Genomic DNA, 14,276 nt, shown 5'->3' with positions numbered 1-14,276 from the left:
AGTAATTGAGTACTCATGAGTGACATTTTAAAAACATTTTTAATTTGTGGCTTTCTGTTTAACAGCAGCAGCATTCAGCTTTGTTTGAAGCAAATTAGGACTGAAACATAAGTATACAAATATGTATATACAAGGGAGACATGACCCTTAATCTATTCCAGTGGACTTTAGTGCTGACAAGTGATACAAACAAACAGCATGCACAAATAATGGGTGAAATACTGAGCCATTTTTAGCAATATCTGAAACAAATTTTTTTCAATAAGAACATTTCACAGATTTATTTATTTATTTATTTATTTTTTCCCACTGAGCTTTAAATACACACTGAGCTATTTTTAAGCAACATTTTAGTATGACACATGGCAGTATGCTGGATTGTATCTTTACACATTAAACACAAGGTTTTATACAGGGGGATGTTGTGGTAACATACTGTGTCTTTTTAGTAAAAATTGTGTCCAAAATGTTCACTATTAAAATGATGACATTTTCATGGTGTTACAGTTCAGATTTTTTTACTTGGTTGCGAAGCAGTCTGTATTGTGCATTCCTCTTTAAAAACACAAGGGCGATATACGTGCTAATCACTTAGCAATTTTTTAACAACACACAAAACGAATGAACGAATTACTTTATGATTTAATGAAATTTAACAGAGGTTTTTTTGTTATTAACAGTTTGCATATGGTCCAGTCAGTCTTGCCTTATAACGCTTAACAAACCACGAATGCACCAACATAGAGGTAGAAACTTCCTTTAATCCGTATTACACAAAATTACATGTTGTTACAAAATTAAGAACATTTCGCGGGTATTAGTTTTAGAATGGTGTTTTGCATTGCCGGGTTCGAGATTGACAATTTCGCTTTAGACATAGCATACAGTGTGTATTATCTATGGTATATATCTATTGCTGTACAGAGCCTTAATCGCAATGGTCGCATCTGAAATAAAAGTTGGTGTTTTACATTAATATAATGAGTGGGTGTACTGTGATATTAAATTATCATGTATAAATACAAATACAACACATGCATGTCTAATCTATTGCACGAAAAATATGTGTATGTTATAGTAATTCAATATATATATATAGTATAATATATAAATATAATAATATAAAATATTATAATAGTACATGAATGTTGATATTTGAAATATATATAACTGGAGGATACACCTCATAAAGAGTGCACATCCATCTATATTTGAACAAAAACTTTTTTTGGATGCGATTAATCGTGATTGAACTCAAGGGCAGAAGTCGTTTGAAAACAGCACTAATATATACACATATACGTCTTTTTTCAGCTGAGCAGTGTTGTAATAGATTTGGATTGCATTCTCTTTAGAGGTGAGACCATGCGCGGCCATCTGAAAGGAATCTCATTAGACAGTATTATTTGCAGTGAGCGTGGTTTGGAATAGTTCCTGTGTTTTTGAAAATGAGCCTTTGATTTGGAACGAAACAGGAGTAGTGAATAGATGATGGCTATGAGCGCAGTTTTATTATTTTGTTCCTACAAGAATCTGGACAGTGTGGGACCATAAAATAATTGCAGCTGTTGGGGAACAATTTACAGATGTTGACCACATGGCTTCGTATAGTAAGGCATATCGTCTGTATGTATGTATGTATGTATGTAACAGCTGTCACAATGCGTCTTTGTTTTGGGGGCAAAAGCTTCTTCTGTAAAGCAGAGCCTATATTCACAAATAACAGTGCTGTATGTGAGAAAATCAACACGAATGGTTTTTCAACTGGGTCTCTCCTTTGGGACGGTGAGAACAGGAAGGAATGTTTTCACATATTTTGTCTTCAAAGTTAATCTACACCATAATTTACACCTGGCTTGTGTCCAACCAAACTGCGAGGGTCCTGTTTCACACAATCATTACTATTCACCTACCATAAGTATTTTAATGCATCATGGGTGAAATGTTATTGTGGTTTGTGGCAACAACACAATCAGATGCAACTGGTATGGGGTAAACATCCAAGAAGAGTTCTTCTAGTATCATCATTAGATGTTAAATGACAACATTATGGGTATACGTAAGGTGTAAAGGAATAGTTCATGCACAAATGAAAATGTGGCTGACAATGAGTTTGTTTCTTCATTCGGATTGGAGAGAAATGTAGCATTGCATCACTTGCTCAGCAATGGATCCTCTGCAGTGAATGGGTGCCGTCAGAATGAGAGTCCAAACAGCTGATAAAAACATCACAATAATCCACAAGAAATACACACCAAATCAGTCCATCGATTAATGTTGTGTGAAGTGAAAAGCTGCGTGTTTGTAAGAAACAAATCCTTCATTAAGGCATTTTAAATTGAAAACATAGCTTCTGGGTAAAATATGAGTCCATTATAATGCTTCCTCAAGTAATAAAGTTCATTGTCCTGTTTTTCGCGATCTCATCAAAATCCACCAGCATAATTGTTTGGAACTGTTTTGGACTCTTTTTTGCTTTGTTAACAGTGCTTGATCTGTGCATATTTTTCTGCTGATGATCAGACAAGATGAACTGAAGCAACCAATATCACGGACAGAGGACTTGCACTCAGCTGGAAAACAATGGTTCAAAATTAAAAAACATCTTATACATCACACAGCTTTTCACAAGACATTAATTGATGGACTGGAGTGGTGTGATTACTGTTGATGTTTTTATATCAGCTGACATTAGACTCTCATTCCTGACGGCACCCATTCTACTGCAGCGCATCCATTGGTGAACAAGTGATGCACTGCTACATTTCTCCAAATTTAATGAAGAAACAAACTCATCCTACATCTTGGATGGCCTGAGTGTGAGTAAAGTTTGCAGCAAATGTGTCATTTCTGGTGAACTATTGTACCTATAATGCATGCACATATGAGGAGAACAGATCTACGCCAGACATGGCTGGTGCTTACCTCCGCATGCAGTCCAAGAGCGTCACGTACAAAGTAGAATCTTTATGAGCTGGTGCTCCGTCCCGTAGGCAGAGAGCACTGCTCCAGTGTCACTGGACATGGACGTCCTGTCTTTGGGCACTTTACAGCTGGTGAGGCGGATACCATTCATCCGTCGACAGATCTGAGGAGACATGTGACAGATGGAATTGTTTTTACTTTCACTTCCTTTAATCAAAAAAATACAGAATTTTTTGAAGAATAGAAAGAACACCAATTCTTTGAAGAAAACAACAACAAACAAAAAAAAAAAACCAACAACCATTTTTTGGAACTTATAAATGTATTTAACGCACTTATGTCAATTGTTGAATAAATAAAAATTAAATAAAAATTTACCCTTTACATACCTCCAATCATTTCAATGGTTGTGTATATATTGGCCACCACAAACAAAAGACCCAAAACGATACCTTTTTATAGCCAGTAATTCTACTCTCTTGAAGCTCATGATGAAAAAGATTCCAAACTCTTACTTGAAATGCTGACCATTACAGAAATTTGATTGCTCGTTCAGCAAAAACAAGTTGTTTCACACATGTGAGGGTTACGAAACAAACTGCACACACTTCCTGCAGATTCCATGACCTCAAAACTCAGCCGGTCACCATTCCCGCAAGCCAAAGGATCTCCACATTCTTCTTCTCTTCTTGGTGACTACCATTCTGGCCGAGGGTGTCGAGCAGTTCCTTGATGTCCTGTCTGTGTCTGAAAACATGGCAGGCCTTCGGAAAGAAGAGGACAAAAAGCAGACACTTGAGATGTCATGCATCAAATGGGTTTTTAAAGAGGGCTTGGGTTTGGTCCCTTTATCGACAAGCACTAAAGATAAGATTGAAAAGTCTGGGGACATGTTATTTTTCTGATAAACAGAGAGATGGTAAGAAGACAAGATGTGACACGCTGCGATGCAGCTTGGCATTCGTCTGCTGGGAGGATTCATCATCCAGAGCCGTCACGCTCCACAGACGTGATTGACATATCAGAGTACAATAAATTCCTGCACTCAAATCCTTTAAACATGAGACGTCGCAATATATATATATATATCGCTGAGAGGTGTGTGACCCTGGAGCATAGAGCCAGTCTTAAGTTGCTGGGGTATATTTTTAGCAGTAGCCAACTGAACATTGTATGGGTCAAAATTATCGATTTTCCTTTTATGCCAAAAATCATTAGGATATTAAGTAAAGATCATATTCCATGAAGATATTTTGTACATTTCCTACTGTAAATATATAAAAACTTAATTTTTGTTAGTAATATGCATTGTTAAGACTTAATTTGGACAACTTTAAAGGCGATTTTCTCAATATTTAGATTTTATTGCTCCCTCAGATTCCAGATTTTCAAATAGTTGTTTCTCGGCCAAATATTGTCTGATCCTATCAAACCATGTTATTTATTCAGCTTTCAGATGATGTATAAATCTAAATTTTGAAAAACTGACACTTAAGACTGGTTTTGTGGTCCAGGGTCACACACACACACACACACACACACACACACACACACACACACACACACACCACTCACATATATACACACACTCAAATTGTCAAACTCAAATGCATGTATTTTAATAATTTAACTGAAAAAGCTCTTTTGTAACATTATAAATTATCTTACAATTTTTTTTATAGAAAGTCCCATTGTAAAAGATGTAAATCTTTTTTTTTTTTCCTTTTTTTTACAGTTACAGTAGAAATTTGAGTTTTAAACATGACACAGTCTCAGTATTAATCTTTTTTTCAAATTATGAGTTCATCCTCAAAATTAAAAGAAATAAATGAGAATTTAGTAATAAGAATGTTGAGAAACAGTAAGAATGTTATATATGGCATTTTTATTCTCCTCTTATTTTTTATTATCTCTGTGTTGTTGTCTCTAGGTACTGGAAGCTGTGTGAAACTAAAACAAATTCCTTGTATGTGCACACATACTTGGCAATAAAGCTCTGTGCTGACTCCTGATTAAAGAAAGTGAAAAGTTTTTTTTTTTGCAGTACACAATGCCAAGTTTCTAAATATATTGTTCCCAATGTCTGAATAAAAGTAACTGATGAATGACTAAATGCAATATAAAAAGCTCAGTTTCTCCAATGATGAACTTACATTCAGACGGCACCGTGTCGGTTAAAGATTTATAGTAGCCTTCTAGAATCTCGAAGTTCTTTTGGTTTATTCTCTCCTGTAAAGATATATCACCAAATCTGAGAGGGAGACACACAAAGAGCACAAGCATCATGTTCCAGCTCAGACACGCTTCAGCGAGCATTTATGCTTGTAGGGATTGCGTTTCATTTCTATCAGTTGGTGCTTGTACCTCTCAGCGATGGTTTGTTGCTCGTTGATGCCCACGTTGAAAAGCACGGGAAGCACGCGTAGCAGCTTGCCCTCGCGCAGCTCTTCCGGGAGCGCTTGGAAGGCATGATGTGGGAGAGGCACCTCGACAGTGTAATGGTCTCTGGGACAAAAACAGGTTACATTTCCAAACTCTGTCAATACCAGCATGTTCCCACAGCTTCCTTGGGGAAATTCCTGAAACTCATTTTAGAGCAACTGCACTCACAAAATGCATACGTATTAGCACAGTGCACTACCATAATAACATAATTTTGTAATGGTTTTTAAAATATGTTTCATATGCTTACCAAGGCTGCATTTATTGGATTCAAAATACAGTAAAAACAGTAATGTTGTGAAATATTATTACAATTTAAAATAACTGTTTTTTATGTTAATATATTGTAAAATGTAATTTACTCCTGTGATCAAAGTTGAATTTTCAGCATCATTACTCCAGTCTCCAGTGTCACATCCTTCAGAAATCAGTCTAATATGCCGATTTGCTGCTCAAGAAACATTTCTTATGATTATCAATGTTGATTCATATTTTGTGACACATTTTGTAACATTATAAATATATTTTGATCAAGTTAATGCATTCATGCTGAAAAAAAGTTCTTCAACAACTAACTAACAATAAAGTTCTATATATTAATTATTTAATTAAAATATTTTTTACAATTTAATTTTAATAATATGATATAATATAGAAATGTTAAAAAATATTAAACATGTAAAAAAGGTGTAGATCAGTAAATAAATGGAAAATATGAGTGACTTAAATATTTATTTCCACCTCTTTTTTATTTTATGCTTTTAATCATTGGTGTCTTTATTACATAGGACCATAAAGAATTGACAATAAGTGATGTGAGAGATAGAATGAGACAGAGAGTGTTTAGGATATGAATGTTCACTCATGTATGTGTGTGTGTGTGTGTGTGTGTGTGTGTGAGGGGTCTCTCTCACCGTCTACCACTGACGGTGGGCTGTAGGCTGACAGCTTCCTCAGACGCCGCCTCTGTGATCCTGAAGGTCACTCTGTGCAGATCACTGATCCCCACCTCCATGTCCTCCAGCATCCCTATTTCCTCACCTGAGTGACAAACATCTGTGTTACTACAGCATATACGTACTATCTACATGAGGAAATACTACAGACTTCTTCTGACTAAAAATAAAGATGCAATTTTGTTCTGAAACTTAAATTTCCATGCAAAACAAGCACCCATATGTATACTGTACAAATGCATAAATGCATCTATTGTATTCAGTTGTACAGAAGTTGGATTGGTTTAGTGGGTAATATCATTTAGGAAAAAAAAAATCATTGCATTATCTTTATAATACATTTCAATTTATCTTTATGTTGTCTATAATCTCTAGGTTGTATATCAGTATAGTATAAGCTCTGCAGTGATTAGTACAAGCCGTGGGTGAAATGGGTGATTTCCAAAAAGGACAAATCACAGGAGCCCGTTTAGCAGGAGTGTCTGTACACTTAAGAGCCCAGATGTTTGGTGTTAAAAATAGTCTTTAATGATAATGACTACACAAGCAAAGCACGGCAAGACTTCATCAGTGAAGAATAATGGTGGGCGAAAACCAAAAGTGAATGACAGGAACCACTGACTGTGTCCAAACAACACAGAACTACTGCAGCAATGTGAAGGCGAACCTCACACAAAGCCATCGTTCATGAAAAAGCTGGGAAATTGAACACGTGACTATAACATCTGGAAATGCCATGATCGACCAGTTACACTCACATAAAAATAACTGGTTTAAAATGTCGTCTCTAACTTCAAGGTTATAGTTAACTGAAACTAAAACTAGAAATATATATATATATATATATATATATATATACAGTCAAGTCATATATATATATATATATATATACATATATTATATATATATATATATATTACAAATTTTCATTTTAACGTGATGCACTAGAATAACTATGAAATAAAAATGTATGAAACTACACAGGAATATAAAAACTAATCAAAATGACAAAAAATTACTAAAACTTGAACTAAAATTTAAAATTAAATAGAAAATATATAGAAAAAAGCTAATTCAAAATGTTAATAAAAACTACAAAAAGACCAATACAATAAGAATAAAAACTACCCTGTTTGACCAGGGATGTTGATCGCAGAACATGCTGTACCTCACTCTCTTAAGGCACAGTTATTATATCATAACTAACGAAATTCTCTAAACATTACCTGGGAACACAGTTGACACAGTAATCTCCCCACCGGCAAACAATCACAGCCATTCATCAGACATTCAAACACACTTCATCAAACAAAAACAACAGCCTCCAGCACTTTACACTGCAAGAACGGTGAACTGAGGTCAAACCTGTATCGTGTTAAGATGCATGTTCAAGCACTTGACAGTAATCTGCAATCTAAACACGCGCACAACTGGAAGTGTGTTTATTTCAAAGTTTGGTTGCTGCGGGAAACAGCCATACAACAATCATACGCAGAGAACTAAAGTGAAAAATAAAGCATTAAGACACTCAAGGCTGAATTACATATACATATTCATTTTACCTGAAGCAAAAAAACAAAAACAAAAAAAGGCTGAAGGGGTGATGTCATCATTGTTCCACATTGGTAGAAGTGAGAGACTGTGGGTTTGGAATGCTTGGCATATCTTATAAATGTGAATTTTGTCATTGTTTTGGAGCACACTTGCTTATAGAAAACATTAAAGCTAACATTAATACTAGAAAAAATCAATTTTGATTTCATGGGGACTTTAATAATAATAATCCAAAAAAAAAAAAAACCTTTCAAAAGTAATACTCACTAAAAAAAGAAAGAAAAAAAGCGTAGAAACAAATTGCAGTAAATGTCACAAATAATTAAAAAGGACTGAAATTGTGAAATTGTGTTTCCTAGTAAAAATACTCTAAAAATAGGTTTTATATAAAACTTATAACTTATTATTATTACCCCAGTAAAAACACCTATGCCATAATTTATTTAAAAATACATTTATTTAATACTAAGTATTGTTTAAATCTATTAACTAGGGCTGTCAGTTTAACGCATTAACAATTAATTAGTTATGAAAAAAATAATGTGATTAAAATATTTTAATGCGGTTAACGCACTGGCCCCGCCCCCAGACCTGTACGTCATCTTACATTTTATACAGTTGACTGTTGACAAATGATGCAGGGCAACAACTCCACAAATGCAGTTATGCCCTAAAATTCAAGATATTGGTGCAAATAATGCCCCTGTATGAGTTTTTGTCTAATATTTATATCATAGGATAAGTGATATCACATGAGCAGGGAGAGCAATATTACACGAGTGTTGATTTTGTTCCGAATATAATGAGTGCAAATGTGATTTTATACAACAGTTCAGTAAAAAGAAGTTGATAATGTGTTATATTTTAAACACAATGTGCGTCTCTGAGCAACGCAGTGGTGTTTGGTTTCTGAATGAATCCGCGGTTTGAACGAATCGTGTGAATAAATGATTCAATAGCCTATTCATAAAGAGAGCCATTTACTTCATTCCTGAATGAGTCAACCGTTTGAACGAATCTAATGAATTAGTGATGTTTCATAAACAAATTTCGGGAGGAGCATGCACGGATAATTAACACGGCCAGTTCATCATTAATGATTACACAGTTTACCAATCAGCTCAAGAGGAAACACCTATAAATAATCAAGTACGTCCTACCTTCGTTATCGCTCGACTTTCAGGATTCAGTATGCTCTGTTGCCATCTTATCACAGACCCAATTTTCTGTCCAACGAAGAGATCTATACCGGGGATTTTTTCAGATCTGCCGCATTTGTAGGCCCCATGATAACTCCTACCCCGCCAAACACGGCCACCGGGCACCAGGCGTTATCGCAACAGCTGCTCTTCTCGACCAGCCACACTCTGTGGCCAACAGACCGTGCGACACCGTCATTGTCCCGCTCAAAGACCCGGCTCTCCTCGAGCGCTGGATCGCGGCAGCAGCAGGCATTCAAAGTGCCTGGGCCGCACCCCAGATCTCACTGCAGCAAAGCCTCACTCGCTTCCTGCCGCGGCTCAGCCTTTCACCGCGGCTTTTCCGGCCGCAGCGCAGTTTGAGGCTGCCTCCACTAGCGGTGCAGACCATGTGTTGCAATTTAATAAATTTTTAGAGTTGTCATCCACACTGAAATGTCTGAAGGCATTACATTTGCCTTACTGTGCATGTATAAACCTCACCGAGATGATACAGACATAAGTTTCATGTAATTCTTCTGGCAGGATCAATTTATTTATGGAAATATTTCACCATTTACTGGCGCGCTCACTCAGAATTTATCTAAAACGCAACTGCCCTCGTGTTTTCCTCAGGACAGCAATTGTGAGTACATTTTCTGTTGTCTTTTTAGGACTGCAATATGAAAAGAGTACAAAGTAAATATCTTTAGAAACAGCTTGAAAGTGAATAGCACATAAATGCAAATTAATGTTACTGCTATAAACATGTCTGTTGGAACAATGTGCAGTGTTTCCCACAGCCTTACATTCTATTTGTGGCGGCACTCCCCCGCCCCCATATATACATATATATGCAAATTAATTTTCTGCCAGCAGGAGGCGCTTTAAAAGCAGGAGAGATACAGGATTCTCCGGTAACGGCTGCAAAACAGCGCTGAGCTCACAAACGCTGCTTTATCAAGCATTACATGCAAAATTAAATGAAAATGAAATCGAAAATTTTCTAAATACAGTCGGTTTCCTTCTGAAATACAGTGATATAAAAACACCTGCATCGGTTTTTGATTTTGAAACGTGCAGTGCTCATGTTTATTCAAGTCAAAGTCAAAGCCTTTTGGAAAATCTATTTGTGGCGGTCAGTTTTGATATTATGGCGGCCCGCCACAAATAAATCAATGTGTGGGAAACCCTGATGTGTTACAAGACTAAACATGCTTCATCTTTTTTAAAAGCCTCTGTTTCCACAGTCCATACTACAACGTGAAAACAGCATTCTCAAATTTATCCGCTCTGGAGAGCGTTTATAAAGGCTGGAAGGCCAAAACGAGAGTTAAAGATGCTTTTCAACAGGAACGTATTAACATGGACAAGGCTTGAGGAACGGTCAAACCAGGCAACCAATTGCTAAACCGGCAACACAGTAGGCTACCCAGGCATTTTTAGCTTGCCCCGTCAAATGTTACTAACCCTTCTACTTTCCCACAGCCAACAACTACAGCAGCCGAACCAAGCATGAAGCTGCTTCTACTTGCAACACCTGCCCGCACATCCCAGTATTTCCATCCTGTTACTTCTAACCCCCTTTTTTTCTTTTCAGTGTCCTCCTGCTCACGTAGCAGACATTAGCATAAGGTTGCCTCTGCTAGCAGTGCAGGCTACACAGGTTCTTCAAGACATCATACACCCCAACCCCTTCTCACGGCCTACAGCTACAGGCCTCCAGCTAAACGTGAGGCTGCCTCCATTTGTAAACATTCCCACAACTCTTCCGCTCCCTCATGCTACTAATAACCATTTTTTTGTTTAGCGGCCTTCAGCTCCTGTAGTGAATGCTAGCGTGAGGCTGCCTCCGCTAGCAGTGCAGGCTGCACACAGGGTCTTCAGGATTCCCTTTCTGTGGCCTACAGCATGTGAAGCAAGTGCGAAGCTGCTTCCACTTGCAACACAGACCCTCACATCTCAGACCTTCCTCCTGCTGCTACTTACCCCTTTTTTCCTTTTCAGTGGCCTCCAGCTCCCGTAGCAGACACTAGCGTGAGCATGCCTCCGATAGCGGTGCAGACCCATCCACAACCCCCTCCCCTACTCATGGCCTGCAGCCCCACAGTCTAACCCCAGTGTAAGGCTGCTTCCATTAATGGCGCAGGCCGCGATGCCCGCCATTCACCCTCTCTTTCCCCATCTCTTCTTCCACTTTCGGAGCCGTCCCAAGCGTGAGCACGCCTCCGCAAGCGTGAGCATGTCTCCGCAGGCAGCTCCAGCAGCTATCTTTCCTCCTCCTCTCATGCTCCCCTTCCCTTCTCTGTTCTGCCCTATCCATCCCTCCGAACACTCTTGGCTTAGGCCCCGATGCCTGCCATTCCTCTCTCTTTTCCCTCTCTCTTCCACTCCCAGAGCCGTCCCAAGTGTGATCATGCCTCCGTTAATGGTGCAGGCCCCCGATACCTGCCATTCCCCTCTCTTTTCCCCTCTTTCTTCCACTCCCGGAGCCATCCCAAGCGTGAGCACACCTCCGAAAGCGTGAGCACATCTCCGCAGGCGGCTCCAGCAGTTATCTTTCCTCCTCCTCTCATGCTCCACCCTCCCTCTCCGCTCCCACATCCCACCCATCCCTCTGAACTCTCCTGGCGCGGGCCCTGAAGCCCGCCATCCCCTCCCCACCCCCTCAGCGCTCCCTCCCTGAGCCGTCCCAAGCATGAGCACGCCTCAGCTAATGGCGCAGTTCCCCAGTCCTCACTTCCACAGGAGTTTTTTCTATTTTCCCCACTGCCACTGCAGCTCCGGCAGGAGCCTTACCTAATTCCCACACTGCCACAGCAGTTCCCGCTCCCGCAGGAGCTTTTCTCCATTTCCCCACTGCAGTAGTTCCCACTCCCGTAGGAGCTTTTCTCCATTTCCCCACTGCAGTAGTTCCCACTCCCGTAGGAGCTTTTCTCCATTTCCCCACTGCAGTAGTTCCCACTCCCGTAGGAGCTTTTCTCCATTTCCCCACTGCTGCAGCAGATCCTGCTCCCACAGGAGCTCTTCCATATTTTCTCTACTGCCACAGCAGTGCCTGCTCCCGCAGGAGCTTTTCCATATTTCCCCACTGCCGCAGCAGTGTATGCTCCCGCAGGAGCCTTTCCATATTTCCCCACTGCCGCAGCAGTGCCCGCTCCCGCAGGAGCTCTTCCATATTTCCCCACTGCCGCAGCAGTGTCAGCTCCCGCAGGAGCCTTTCTGTATTTCCTCACTGCCACAGCAGTATCCGCTCCTGCAGGAGCCTTTCCTGTCTTTCCCCACTGCCGCAGCAGTGCCCGCTCCTGCAGTAGCTTTTCCATATTTCCCCACTGCCGCAGCAGTGTCAGCTCCCACAGGAGCTCTTCCATATTTCCCCACTGCCGCAGCAGTGTCAGCTCCCGCAGGAGCCTTTCTGTATTTCCTCACTGCCGCAGCAGTATCTGCTCCCGCAGGAGCCTTTCCTATCTCTCCCTACTGCCGCAGCAGTGCCCGCTCCCGCAGGAGCTCTTCCATATTTCCCCACTGCCGCAGCAGTGTCAGCTCCCACAGGAGCTCTTCCATATTTCCCCACTGCCACAGCAGTTCCCACTCCTGCAGGAGCCTTGCCTAAATTCCCTCACTGCCGCAGCAGTCCCTGCTCCCGCAGGAGCTATTCCATTATTTTCCCACTGCCGCATCAGTTCCCGCTCCAGTAGGAGCCTTTGTCTGTATTTTAATCTGCTACAGCCACCTACTGGCAGACTTACAGGTGCTTCTCAAGAAATTAGAATGTCATGGAAAAGTTCATTTATTTCAGTAATTCAACTCAAATTGTGAAACACATGTATTAAATAAATTCAATGCACACAGACTGAAGTAGTTTAAGTCTTTGGTTCTTGGATGATTTTGGCTCACATCTAACACAAACCCAACAATTCACTATCTCAACAAATTAGAATATGGTGACATGCCAGTTATCTAATGCTAAGCAGGACTGTTACATACCCTTGGAGGAGACTTCTGCACACTCTCAGCCTCAACACTCCCATAGCGATAAGGGCTCAAGTCTGCAGGGTGCTGGTTCTTCGGTGGCATTTTTATTGCAGGTCACAATCAAGATGGCCCTTGCTAAATAAAATCTGGACCCCCCCACCTCCGGCGTTGGGACCTTCATACCTCTTGTGTCGTTCGGTTTCTCGGCCGGACGATTTCCTGATACCTAGCTGCCCTGACTTTACTGAGGTTGTTTTTTCAGTTTATCGCTCTGCTCCTTCTTGCAGACCGGATCGAGCGGCACACACATTGGCTGCAATGGCTGATGCCCAGGAGAAAGGTCTTGGTAACATGCCCTCGGTAGATCAGTGTATTTCTTCATTAACTGTGTCCCCGGATGAGGCCCTTAAGTAGGAGCTACGCTGCCCTAACCCGGAGTGCAGGCATTTTGATGATTTGCTGGTTCGTGTCTATAACACTGTATCAGGATTGACAGGTTATTTTGGTGTGATTGCATATCTGATTAAAGCTACTCACTGTAAGTACTCAGCAGGCTTTCAAACTGGGCCACCAGCCCAATGGCATGCAGCTGTCTGAGAAAGCCCTTATCCTCCAAACCTGCATACAATCGCATGGCAAATCCACATGCCAGCGCAGCCAGCTGCAGATACACAGCACACACATATTCACAAACACTTTGTCACAATAAAATGAAGCATAAACAAATTACTTATAAACAAATTATATCAATGCTGACAAATGGATTTAAACAGTTTGGAATAGTTTTTCATCAAAGTGAAAACTCTTTTTTTAAAACACTGATTTTAAAACTGTCTGATTACTCACTGCCTGGCTGAAGACAGCGTCCCGTCTCTGCTGCAGCTGCAGGCCCTGGGCCGTGCTGCACGCTGCCTCCTGGAGCAGGACGAAGCTCACTGAGCGCCTCGCCCTCTCTGCTACTTCTGCCACACACTTTTTCAGTGACTGAACCAGGACGGCGAGTTCATCCCACCAAACCACAGTTGCCACGGGAAGCTCTGGGGGAAAATATGACAAAATGATGCAGCTTTCCAGTAATGTGTTTTCCAGAACATTAAGAGTGACCTGGTTTCTACTAGTACACAGATGGTTAGTGTTAAGTGCTTGTGGTTTGTTTAAAGCACTTGTCTTGAAAAGGCAGGGGCGTGTCTAGAGCATTTTAAATGGGGTGGCCAGTCTGGGGCACTGGCTCAAAAGAGGGTGGCCG

The 14,276-nt window shown here is 40.4% G+C and overlaps 1 protein-coding gene and 1 pseudogene across 1 annotated transcript in view; both read right to left on the bottom strand.

The window, feature by feature from the left end:
- The window catches only part of LOC109093063 (type II inositol 3,4-bisphosphate 4-phosphatase), a 577,378-nt gene that overhangs the window by 524,036 nt on the left and 39,066 nt on the right, over window positions 1–14,276 (bottom strand). The gene's annotated exons all lie outside the window — the stretch shown is intronic.
- The window catches only part of LOC109073120, a 126,111-nt pseudogene continuing 114,756 nt past the window's right edge, over window positions 2,922–14,276 (bottom strand).

Source organism: Cyprinus carpio, chromosome A1 (genome assembly GCF_018340385.1).
Source record: "Cyprinus carpio isolate SPL01 chromosome A1, ASM1834038v1, whole genome shotgun sequence".
In the NCBI taxonomy this organism is placed as follows: Eukaryota; Metazoa; Chordata; class Actinopteri; order Cypriniformes; family Cyprinidae; genus Cyprinus; species Cyprinus carpio.
This window is presented reverse-complemented; position numbering and strand designations above follow the sequence as displayed.